Source organism: Urocampus carinirostris, chromosome 14 (assembly GCF_059441175.1).
Source record: "Urocampus carinirostris isolate Australia breed hairy pipefish chromosome 14, RoL_Ucar_1.0, whole genome shotgun sequence".
In the NCBI taxonomy this organism is placed as follows: Eukaryota; Metazoa; Chordata; class Actinopteri; order Syngnathiformes; family Syngnathidae; genus Urocampus; species Urocampus carinirostris.
In genome coordinates this window covers 6,868,638-6,878,529 of record NC_142362.1, presented here as the reverse complement: position 1 = coordinate 6,878,529, position 9,892 = coordinate 6,868,638, and the positions used below count along the sequence as shown (strand labels likewise).

Here is a 9,892-nt window from a genome sequence, read left to right as displayed (position 1 = left end):
GTTTAGTTCTGTTGATAACAGGACTCTGACGGAGAAGGCCAAGACGCAGGAGGCCAGGCATTGATTTGATAATCGCTCGGGGTCCAGACATCGAGGAGACAAGGTGGAGTCCACGTGGGGACTCTCTGGCCCGCCCATGGGAGGAGCTGACACACCAGCTTGGGAAAAAGGCGTGGGCTTGAAGGACTTGAGAAGATCGGAGAAGATAGAACAAGAGAGCGGCTGGACGAAGACTAATTCGACTAATTCGATGGAGTTCACTTAGTTAAATACTTTAAGAAAATAAATCTGCCCCCGTGTGAAAATGCCGGTCTCTTGTCCGTCTTTTCACAAAAAGAAAAGAGCATGCATTGTTAGGTGAGTGAAAGTTATGTTTGGTTAACGGAGTCAGATAACTAATTCGAACAATTTGGTAAACGATACATTAATAATAGTTTATTTCCTAACAATGGTGAAGGCATTTAACTCCTAAATTCTGAAAACACGAAGCACAACACACACCCGGTGACACACAGATGACAGGCAAAAAGTGCAAGATGAGTGAAATGAATGATAATACTCCTTCTTCTAACACATTCATTTTTCTTTTGGGCTGCATCGTCCCTGACTCTGTTCTGTGTTCTTTTCACCACTAGAGAAAAGAAAAGTGGTGGCCATAACCAATTTCAAATTTGGGAGAGAAGAATTCCCCCATATGGTAAAACTCACCTCATCTGTTGCGCTGAATGTGGCCAAATCGCTGATGAGAGAATGATTGCGCGAGCAAGTTGGACAGGTCCATGTTCAAATTATTTTTCTCATGTCGCCACCATGACAGGAGTGTGACCTCAAACCACAGGTGTCAAACAGGCGGCCCGTGGGCCAAATCAGGCCCGTGAGACAACAGTCAGAGAAGCGCAAGAGAAAAACAAGCTGCAGGTTGAAATATGTCAACTTGTGGATGCCAAAGCCAGGTGTCTCTCACAAAGACACTGTACTTGTATTTATTTCTCTCTCTCTCTCTCTCTCTCTCTCTCTCTCTCCATCTCTTTCTCTCTTTCATTTTTTCTTTTCTACCCCTTTTCTCCCACTCTGTCTCTTTCACTCTGTGTCTCTCTTTTCATCTTCCTTTGTTGCTCTTTGTCTCTTTTCTCTTTCTCTCTTCTTACCCTTTGCGCTTTCTTTTCTCTTTTCTCTCCTTCTGTCTTTCTATTTCTCTTTGGATTTCTTTCTTCCTCTCCCTTTCTTTTCCCCCTCTCTCACGACTTTTTATCTCTTTTGTTTCTCACGCTCTCTCCCTTTTTTTCTTTCTTTGTCCTGCCCTTTTCCCTCCCTCTTTCTCTTCTTTCTTTATCTCTCTTTTTCTTTCTCTTCAATCTACTAGTCCGGCCCCCGACAGAATGTTTGTTCTATCGTGTGGCCCCCCGAGTTAAAACGAGTTTGACACGCCTGCCTTAAACTGACATTTCATGCAAAAATATCCTCGAAAACCTTCCACTTTAGTGTTTTGTATTGTATGTCACGATTCAACATGGCACGAATACAAAAAAGCTAGCCGAAATTTATAATACATAAGAAAAGGCAGTAAAAAAAAGATTAAAATGGCGGACTGTGGGAGCCAGGACAAAATGAGGGCGAAGGGTTTTGAAAAATCCCTTTACCTCCGTTAGTCTGCCATCTAGCGGTCAAATGGAGATGGCAGTCAATATGGACGGAGAACGGGCGTGTATGTGCGTGTTTGTTTTGTTTTGGGAGTGTGTGTAGCAGGCAGGTGAGGTTTTAAGCAGGTGAAGCGTAGGTAGACGCAGATGTCGCAGGAAAAAAATAAACACTGAAGCTTTTGTGCTCGGCTCTTTACGTAAAAGGCAAACAATGAGCACCTTAAATCTATGGAAACATTCATTGACAATAATTTAGTGTAAACTAGTTTGAATGTGAACGTCATTCCGAATAATTTGTTTAGGAAAAAACACTTAGTTGTTTTTTTTCGTAATAGCTCACCGTTGGATGTCACTGTGGAGCCGAAGCCATTTTGACGAAAGTGCACTACGGCAATCATTCTGTGTCTTTTTCCACCTTTCTGTCACTACTTTTCTTTCTTATTTCTTTTTTTCACTACCTCTTTCGTGAAATGAAATGAAATGAAATGAAATGATGAAATGATGTGCATTTATATAGCGCTTTTCAAGTCAATGACTTCCCAAAGCGCTTTACATTGTGCTTCACATTTCCCAATAGCGGCCGTGATGTGTGCAGCCATGTAAGGCGCTAACCTGCTTATTGGGGGTAATTGGGGGTTCAATGTCTTACCCAAGGACAAGCCGGGATTCGAACTGGGATCCCTTAATCCTAAAACGATCGCTCTACCTCCTGAGCTACTGCCGCCCCGTATCTCTTTCTTACTTTCTTTCACTTTCTAACTCTCTCTCTCCCTTTCTATTTTGTCTCTTTCTCTCTCTCTGTCTCCCCTCCCCTCCCCTGCTTTCTTCCTCTCACTCTCTCTTTTTCTCTTTTTTTATCTCTGTCCCTCCTTTTCTCTCTGTCTTTTCTTCTCTCTTTCACTCTCTTTTTTTCTTTCTCATTTTTTCTTTCTCTTTTTCTCACTCTCTCTTTTTTCTCTGTCTTTCTCTATCTCTTTTTCATTCTGTATTTCTATCTCTCTCTATCTTGCACTATTTTTTTCTCTTCTTTCTCTCTTGTTCTCTCTGTCTCTATCTATCTTTTGTTATCACTTTTCTCTCTTTCTCTCACTTTTTTTATTTAATCTTTCACTTTCTCTATTTTCTCTTTCACAGTACTCTCTCTGTTCTCTCTCTCTCTGTGTTTTATTTTTCTTTCTTGTTTTCTTTTTTGTCTTTTTTCCTTTCATCTTTTTCCCCTCTTGTTCTCTGTCTATCTATCTATCTATCTATCTATCTATCTTTTGTTATCTCTTTTCTCTCACTTTCTATATTTAATCTTTTACTTTCTCTATTTTCCCATTCACAGTATTATTTCTGTTCACTCTGTCTCTCTTAGTTCTCTCAGTTTTATTGTTCTTTCTTTCTTTCTTGTTTCCTTTCTGTCTTTCTTCCAACTTTCTCTCACTCTCTCTCTCACTCACTCGCTCTCTCTCCCTTTCTCTCTCTTTTACTCTCTTTCTCTCTCTTCCTCTCTCTTTCTCTCTCTACTTCTCTCTCTCTTTCTCTCTTTCTCTTTCTCACTCACTCTCTTTCTCTCTTTCTCTCTCTCTCTCTCTGTTTTATTTTTCTTTCTTGTTTTCTTTCTGTCTTTTTCCCTTTCATCTTTTTCCCCCTTTTGTTCTCCGTCTATCTGTCTATCTTTTGTTATCTCTTTTCTCTTACTTTCTTTATTTAATCTTTTACTTTCCCTATGTTCTCTTTCACAGTATTCTTTCTTTTCTCTCTCTCTCTCTCTCTTAGTTCTCTCAGTTTTATTGTTCTTTCTTTCTTGTTTCCTTTCTGTCTTTCTTCCAACCTTCTCTCTCTCTCTCTCTCTCTCTCTCTCTCTCTCTCTCTCCCTCAGTTCTCTCAGTTTTATTTTTCTTTCTTGTTTTCTTTCTGTCTTTTTTCCTTTCATCTTTTTCCCCTTTTGTTCTCTGTCTATCTATCTATCTTTGGTTATCTCTTTTCTCTCACTTTCTTTATTTAATCTTTTACTTTCTCTATTTTCTCTTTCACAGTATTCTTTCTGTTCTCTCTCTCTCTCTTAGTTCTCTCAGTTTTATTGTTCTTTCTTTCTTGTTTCCTTTCTCTCACTCCCTCTCTCTCTCTCTCACTCACTTGCTCTCTCTCCCTTTCTCTCTCTTTACTTCTCTCTCTCTTTCTCTCTTTCTCTTTCTCACTCACTCTCTTTCTCTCTTTCTCTCTCTCTCTTTCTCCTTTTCTCTCTTTTTCTCTCTTCCTCTCTCTTTCTCTCTCTACTTCTCTCTCTCTTTCTCTCTTTCTCTTTCTCACTCTCTCTCTTTCTCTCTTTCTCTCTCTCTCTCTTTCTCTCTCTTTCTCTTTAATCTACTAGTCCGACCCACTCGAGAGTTATTTCCACTAGGCGGCCTCCGAGCCGAAACGAGTTTGGCACCCCTGTTGTAAGGCGAGGGCGAACGTTCGTCCGAGAGCGCTCTCGTTTCCCGACGCTTTGAATAGTCAGCGAACGCACCTGCGCACACGCTGGGGGAAGTGTTTGCATACGCTCCCCCCAAACTCAATGACACGCAAACACGCATGAGTTTGTGTCGCCAGGGCAACTAATCCAGGTGAGGAGGACGCCAGCGGGACATCTGCTCGTCCGACATCCGAGCATCCTCGGAAAGCAGCTGCGGCGCCTCCGATCGCCTTTGCAGTGCCCGGGGTTGGCAGGGTTACCTGTCCCAAAATGTCAGCCGCCCCCAAAATGTCATCGGTTATCCGAAACCGCCGTAGCCGTGTGACGTCACTCCCTATCGATAAAATGACTTTGGATTTCCTTTTAGATGAATAATGGAGGAAACCGGGATCAGGTCGATCCTCAGTAGGGCCGCGGGGCTGCTGGAGCCCATCCCAGCTTTCTTAAGGCAGTAGGCAGGGGACAGAGCTGTCAAAATAATATCATAAAATAATGATGATAACTAAAAACTACATTTATATGACAAGTCTATAAAAAATTATAAAAAGAAACACCTCGTGATCCTCAAAGACCTCCGTTTTTCCCGCACCCCGTGAAAAACTGTTTTTTGTAGCGCTCTTTGAACTAAGTCCGAAAATCCAAAAGTAACAGGATGGAAGGTAGAAACAGAGAAAAAGAGCAAGAGAGAACTAAAGAAAGACAGGACTGAAGGCAAAGAGAAAAAGGAAACGATGAAAAGAGGAGATAATGCAGGAAAGTACAAAAGAAAGAGAAATAAAGAACGAAAGAAGAGAGAAGGAAAAAAGTGAGAAAGATCAAAGGAGAGAGAAAGACAAAAAGAAAAAAGGAAGGAATAAAGAGGAAAAAAAGGACAAAAAAACAAGAGAGAAGGAAAGACAGGAGTGAGTGAAAAGAGAAAAAAGAAACGATAAAAGGAAGAGAACATAAAGGAAAGGACAAAAAGAATAAAGAGGGAAGGAAGAGAGAAGGAAGAAAGTGAGAAAGATCAAAGGGGAGAGGAAGACAGCAAGGGAAAAAGAAAAATGAAGGAATGAAGAGCAAAAAAAGAAGAGAGGAAAAAAGACAAAAAGAGCAGGAGAGAACTAAAGAAAGACAGGACTGAGCAAAAAGAGAAAAAAGAAACGATAAAAGGAAGAGATCATAAAGGAAAGGTCAAAAGAAAGAGAAATAACGAAGGTAAGAAGAGAGAAGGAAGGAAGTGAGAAAGATCAAAGGAGAGAGAAGGACAGAAAGAAAGAGAAAAAGAAAAAAGGAAGGAATGAAGAGGACAAAAGAAAAAGGGCAAGAGAGAACTAAAGAAAGACAAGACTGCGGGGAAAGAGAATAAAGAAACGATAAAAAGAGGAGATAATGCAGGAAAGTACAAAAGAAAGAGATATAAAGAACGAAGGAAGAGAGAAGGAAGAAAGTGAGAAAGATCAAAGGAGAGAGAAAGAGAAAAAGAAAAAAGGAAGGAATGAAGAGGAAAAAAAGAAGAGAGGAAAAAGGACAAAAAAAAACAAGAGAGAAAGAAAGACAGGACTGAGTGAAAAGAGAAAAAAGAAACGATAAAAGGAAGAGAACATAAAGGAAAGGACAAAAAGAATAAAGAAGGAAGGAAGAGAGAAGGAAGAAAGTGAGAAAGATCAAAGGAGAGAAAAATACAAAAAGAAAGAGAAAAATAAATAAGGAAGGAATGAAGAGGATAAAAGAGCAAGAGAGAAAGAAAGAAAGACAGGACTGAGGGAAAAGAGAAAAAATAAACAATAAAAGGAAGAGATCATAAAGGAAAGGGCAAAAGAAAGAGAAATAAGAAGGAAAGAAGAGGGAAGGAAGGAAGTGAGAAAGATCAAAGGAGAGAGAACGACAGAAAGAAAGAGAAAAAGAAATAAGGAAGGAATGAAGAGGAAAAAAGAGCAAGAGAGAAAGAAAGAAAGTCAGGACAGAGGGAAAAGAGAAAAAAGAAATGATCAAAGGAAGAGATGATAAAGGAAAGAACAAAAGAAAGAGAAATAAAGAAGGTAAGGAGAGAGAAGGAAGGAAGTGAGAACAAGCAAAAGAAAAGAGAAAGACAGAAAGAAAAAGCAATAAGGAAGGGATGAAGAGGAAAAAAGAAGAGAGGAAAAAGGACAAAAAGAGCAAGAGAGAACTAAAGAAAGACAGCACTGAGGGAAGAGAAAGAAAAAAAAACAATAAAAGGAAGAGATCATAAAGGAAAGGACAAAAGAAAGAGAAATAAAGAAGGAAAGAATAGCAAAGGAAAAGAAAGATCAAAGGAGAGAGAAAGTCAGAAAGAAAGAGAAAAAGAGACAAGGAAGGAATGAAGAGGAAAAAAGACAAAAAGAGCAAGAGAGAACTAAAGAAAGACAGGACTGAGGGAAAAAAGGAAAAAAAACGATAAAAGGAAGAGATCATAAAGGAAAGGACAAAAGAAAGAGAAAAAAAGAAGGAAATAAGAGGGAAGGAAGGAAGTGGGAAAGATCAAAGGAGAAAGAAAGAGACAAGGAAGGAATGAAGAGGAAAAAAGACAAAAAGAGCAAGAAAGAACTAAAGAAAGACAGGACTGAGGGAAAAGAGAAAAAGAAACGATAAAAGGAAGAGATTTTAAAGGAAAGGACAACAAAAATAAAGAAGGAAGAAAGAGAGAAGGAAGGAAGTGGGAGAGATCAAAGGAGAGAGAAATCCAAAAAGAAATAGAAAAAGAAATAAGGAAGGAATAAAGAGGAAAAAAGTAGAGAGGAAAAAGGACAAAAGACATGACTGAGGGAAAAGAGAAAAAAGAAACGATAAAAGGAAGAGATGATAAAGGAAAGGACAAAAGAAAGAGAAAAGGAAGAAGGTGAGAAAGATCAAACGAGAGAGAAAGAAGAAATAAGGAAGGAATGAAAAGGAAAAAAAGAAGAGGAAAAAAGACAAGAGAAAAAGAAAGAAACAAAGGAAGAGAGAAAAGAAGGAAGAAGCACAAGAATGACGAAGGAAGAGAGAAAAGAGAAAGTTGTCCCTTAAGGTCGTTTCAAACAGTTTTTGCTCCATGAGAATGATTTGTTTTTAATACTTGAAGCTCAACTTCCTAAAAGTAAAAATGAGGTAGAAATCATCTTAAAAATGGCGTCTTTTCAACGTCTTTTCAAGCCATTTTTAATGGTCAGGCTTGTTTTTATCATTCAAATGCGAATTATTATGAAGAAGGGAACATTTTCCCTTCTCCTTTTTATTCCATTGAAATTTTGCAGCTGCACACGCAGGAGAACACACCAGTAGAAAGGGAACACGCCCGGGGGCCATTTGCATGACTCTCCATGATCAGTAACTGTCACAGGAAGCGGCACGCACTCGCACACATGGAAGAAGAACTCCTCCCCCCTTCTCTGTTCTCCCCCTCCGGGAACTACTCAACCGAAGCATTTTGGAGATAACGGAGTTGGGCCGTTGAGCAGACCCCCGCAAATGCAATCACGTGTCCGGGCAACAGACAGCCGAGTCTTAATGGATCCACGTGGGAAAGAGTTCAGCGGGTCACAAGATAAGGCTGGCTGACGTGAGTGGCTAGAGAAGGAAACAGTCAGGGAAAAAAGGTACAAAGCTGTATGAATCACAAAACTCGGCAATGTTTTCTTGCGTGACAGGCAATCGTGACAAGCGGCTGGCCACAGTCCGCAGCCAAATTGTTTACAAGAGTGGCTAGAGAAGGAAACAGTCGGGAAGATGCCCAAATCCAAACTCAGCAATGTTTGCTTGCCTTAACAAGTGCAAAAGACACTAAAGGACCAAGCAAGTGAAGTTAACATTAATATTAGCAACTAATAGCGAGCCGTAGACTGGAACCACGAGGCTAACGAGACTGGCTAGAGAGGGAAACAGTCAGGAAAAAGAAGACAGCTGTATGAATCACAAAACTCGGCAATGTTCTCTTGCATGACAGGCAATCGTGACAAGCGGCTGGCCAAAGTCCACAGCCAAATTATTTACAAGAGTGGCTAGAGAAGGAAACAGTCGGGAAGATGCCCAAATCCAAACTCAGCAATGTTTGCTTTAACAAGTGCAAAATACACTAAAGGACCAAGCAGGAGAAGTTAACATTAATAATAGCAACTAATAGCGAGCTGTAGACTGGTACCACGAGGATAACGAGACTGGCTAGAGAAGGAAACAGTCAGGAAAAAAAGGTACAAAGCTGTATGAATCACAAAACTCGGCAATGTTCTCTTGCGTGAGAGGAAATCGTGACAAGCGGTTGGCCACAGTCCGCAGCCAAATTGTTTACAAGAGTGGCTAGAGAAGGAAACAGTCGGGAAGATGCCCAAATCCAAACTCAGCAATGTTTGCTTGATAGAACAAATGTAAAAAGGACCAAGCTAGAGAACCCAGCAATAACAAAAGCAGATAATAGCAAGCCATAACCTGGTACCAAGAGGCTAACAAGAGTGGCTAGAGAAGGAAACGGCGGGGAAAACGTCAAATATGCCCAAATCATGGACCTCAGCAATGTTTGTTTGCTAGAATAAGTGTGAAAGACACTAAAGGACCAAGCAAAAGAAGCTAACAATAACAAAAGTAGATAAAAGCAAGCCATAGCCTGGTACAAAAAGGCTAACAGGAGTGGCTAGAGAAGGAAACAGTGGGGAAAAAGTCAAAGATGCCCAAATCATGAAACTCAGCAATGTTGGGTTGCTTGAACAAATGTGGAAAGGCCCAAGCAAGAAAAGCTAATAATAATAATGGCAGCTAATGGTGAGCCATAGCCTGGTACCAAAAAGCTAACAAGAGTGGCTAGAGAAGGAAACAGTGGTGAAAAAGTCAAAGATGCCCGAATAACAGAACCCAGCAATGTTTGCTTGCTTAAACAAATGTGGAAAGGCCCAACCAAAGAGAAGCTAACAATAATAAAAGCAGCTAGTAGCAAGCCATAGCCTGGTACCAAAAGGCTAACAGGAGTGGCTAGAGAAGGAAACAATGGGGAAAAAAGTCAACAATGGCTCTCGGCGACGTTTGCTCCCTTGACTTGCTATGGAGGGCGAATAACACTGAAAGACAAACCAGGAGCTGCTACATATATATCTATCGCTATCTCTATCTCTATCCATATCTACATATATATCTATATCTATATTTCTATCTCTATCTCTGTATATCTATCTACATATATATCTACATATATATATCTACACATCTATCTCTATCTTTCTCTATCTATATCTACATACATATCTATATCTCAAACTTTATCTCCATCTCTATCTCTATCTATATCTATTTCGCTATCTCTATCTTCATATTTATCTATATCTCTATATCTATATCTCTATCTATATCTACATATATATCTATCTCTATCTACATATATATCTATATCTCTATCTCCTATCTATTTATATCTACATATATATCCTTATCTCTATCTCTATCTTTACCTACATATATATTTATATCTGTATCCCTATCTCCATCTCTATCTCCATCTCTATCTATATCTATATATCTATAACTCTATCCATATATATATCTACACATCTATCCCTATCTTTCTCTATCTATAGCTACATACATATCTATATCTCTATCTATATCTCTATCTCTATCTATACCTATATATATATATATATATATATATATATATATATATATATATATATATATATATATATATCTCAATCTTTATCTCCATCTCTATCTCTATCCATATCTACATATATATCTATCTATATTCCTATCTCTATTTCTGTATCTCTATCTACATATATATCTACATATATATATCTACACATCTATCCCTATCTTTATCTATATCTACATACATATCTATATCTCTATC

General features: G+C 39.1%; 1 long non-coding RNA gene across 1 annotated transcript in view; it reads left to right on the top strand.

Annotated features, from left to right (window-relative positions):
• The window catches only part of LOC148352550 (uncharacterized), a 41,208-nt gene extending 40,937 nt beyond the window's left edge, over window positions 1–271 (top strand). The window contains exon 3 of the long non-coding RNA XR_015852644.1: window positions 22–271. This is a non-coding gene — a long non-coding RNA (uncharacterized LOC148352550). The remainder of the gene's footprint in view (window positions 1–21) is intronic.
• The last annotated feature ends 9,621 nt before the right edge of the window (window positions 272–9,892 follow it).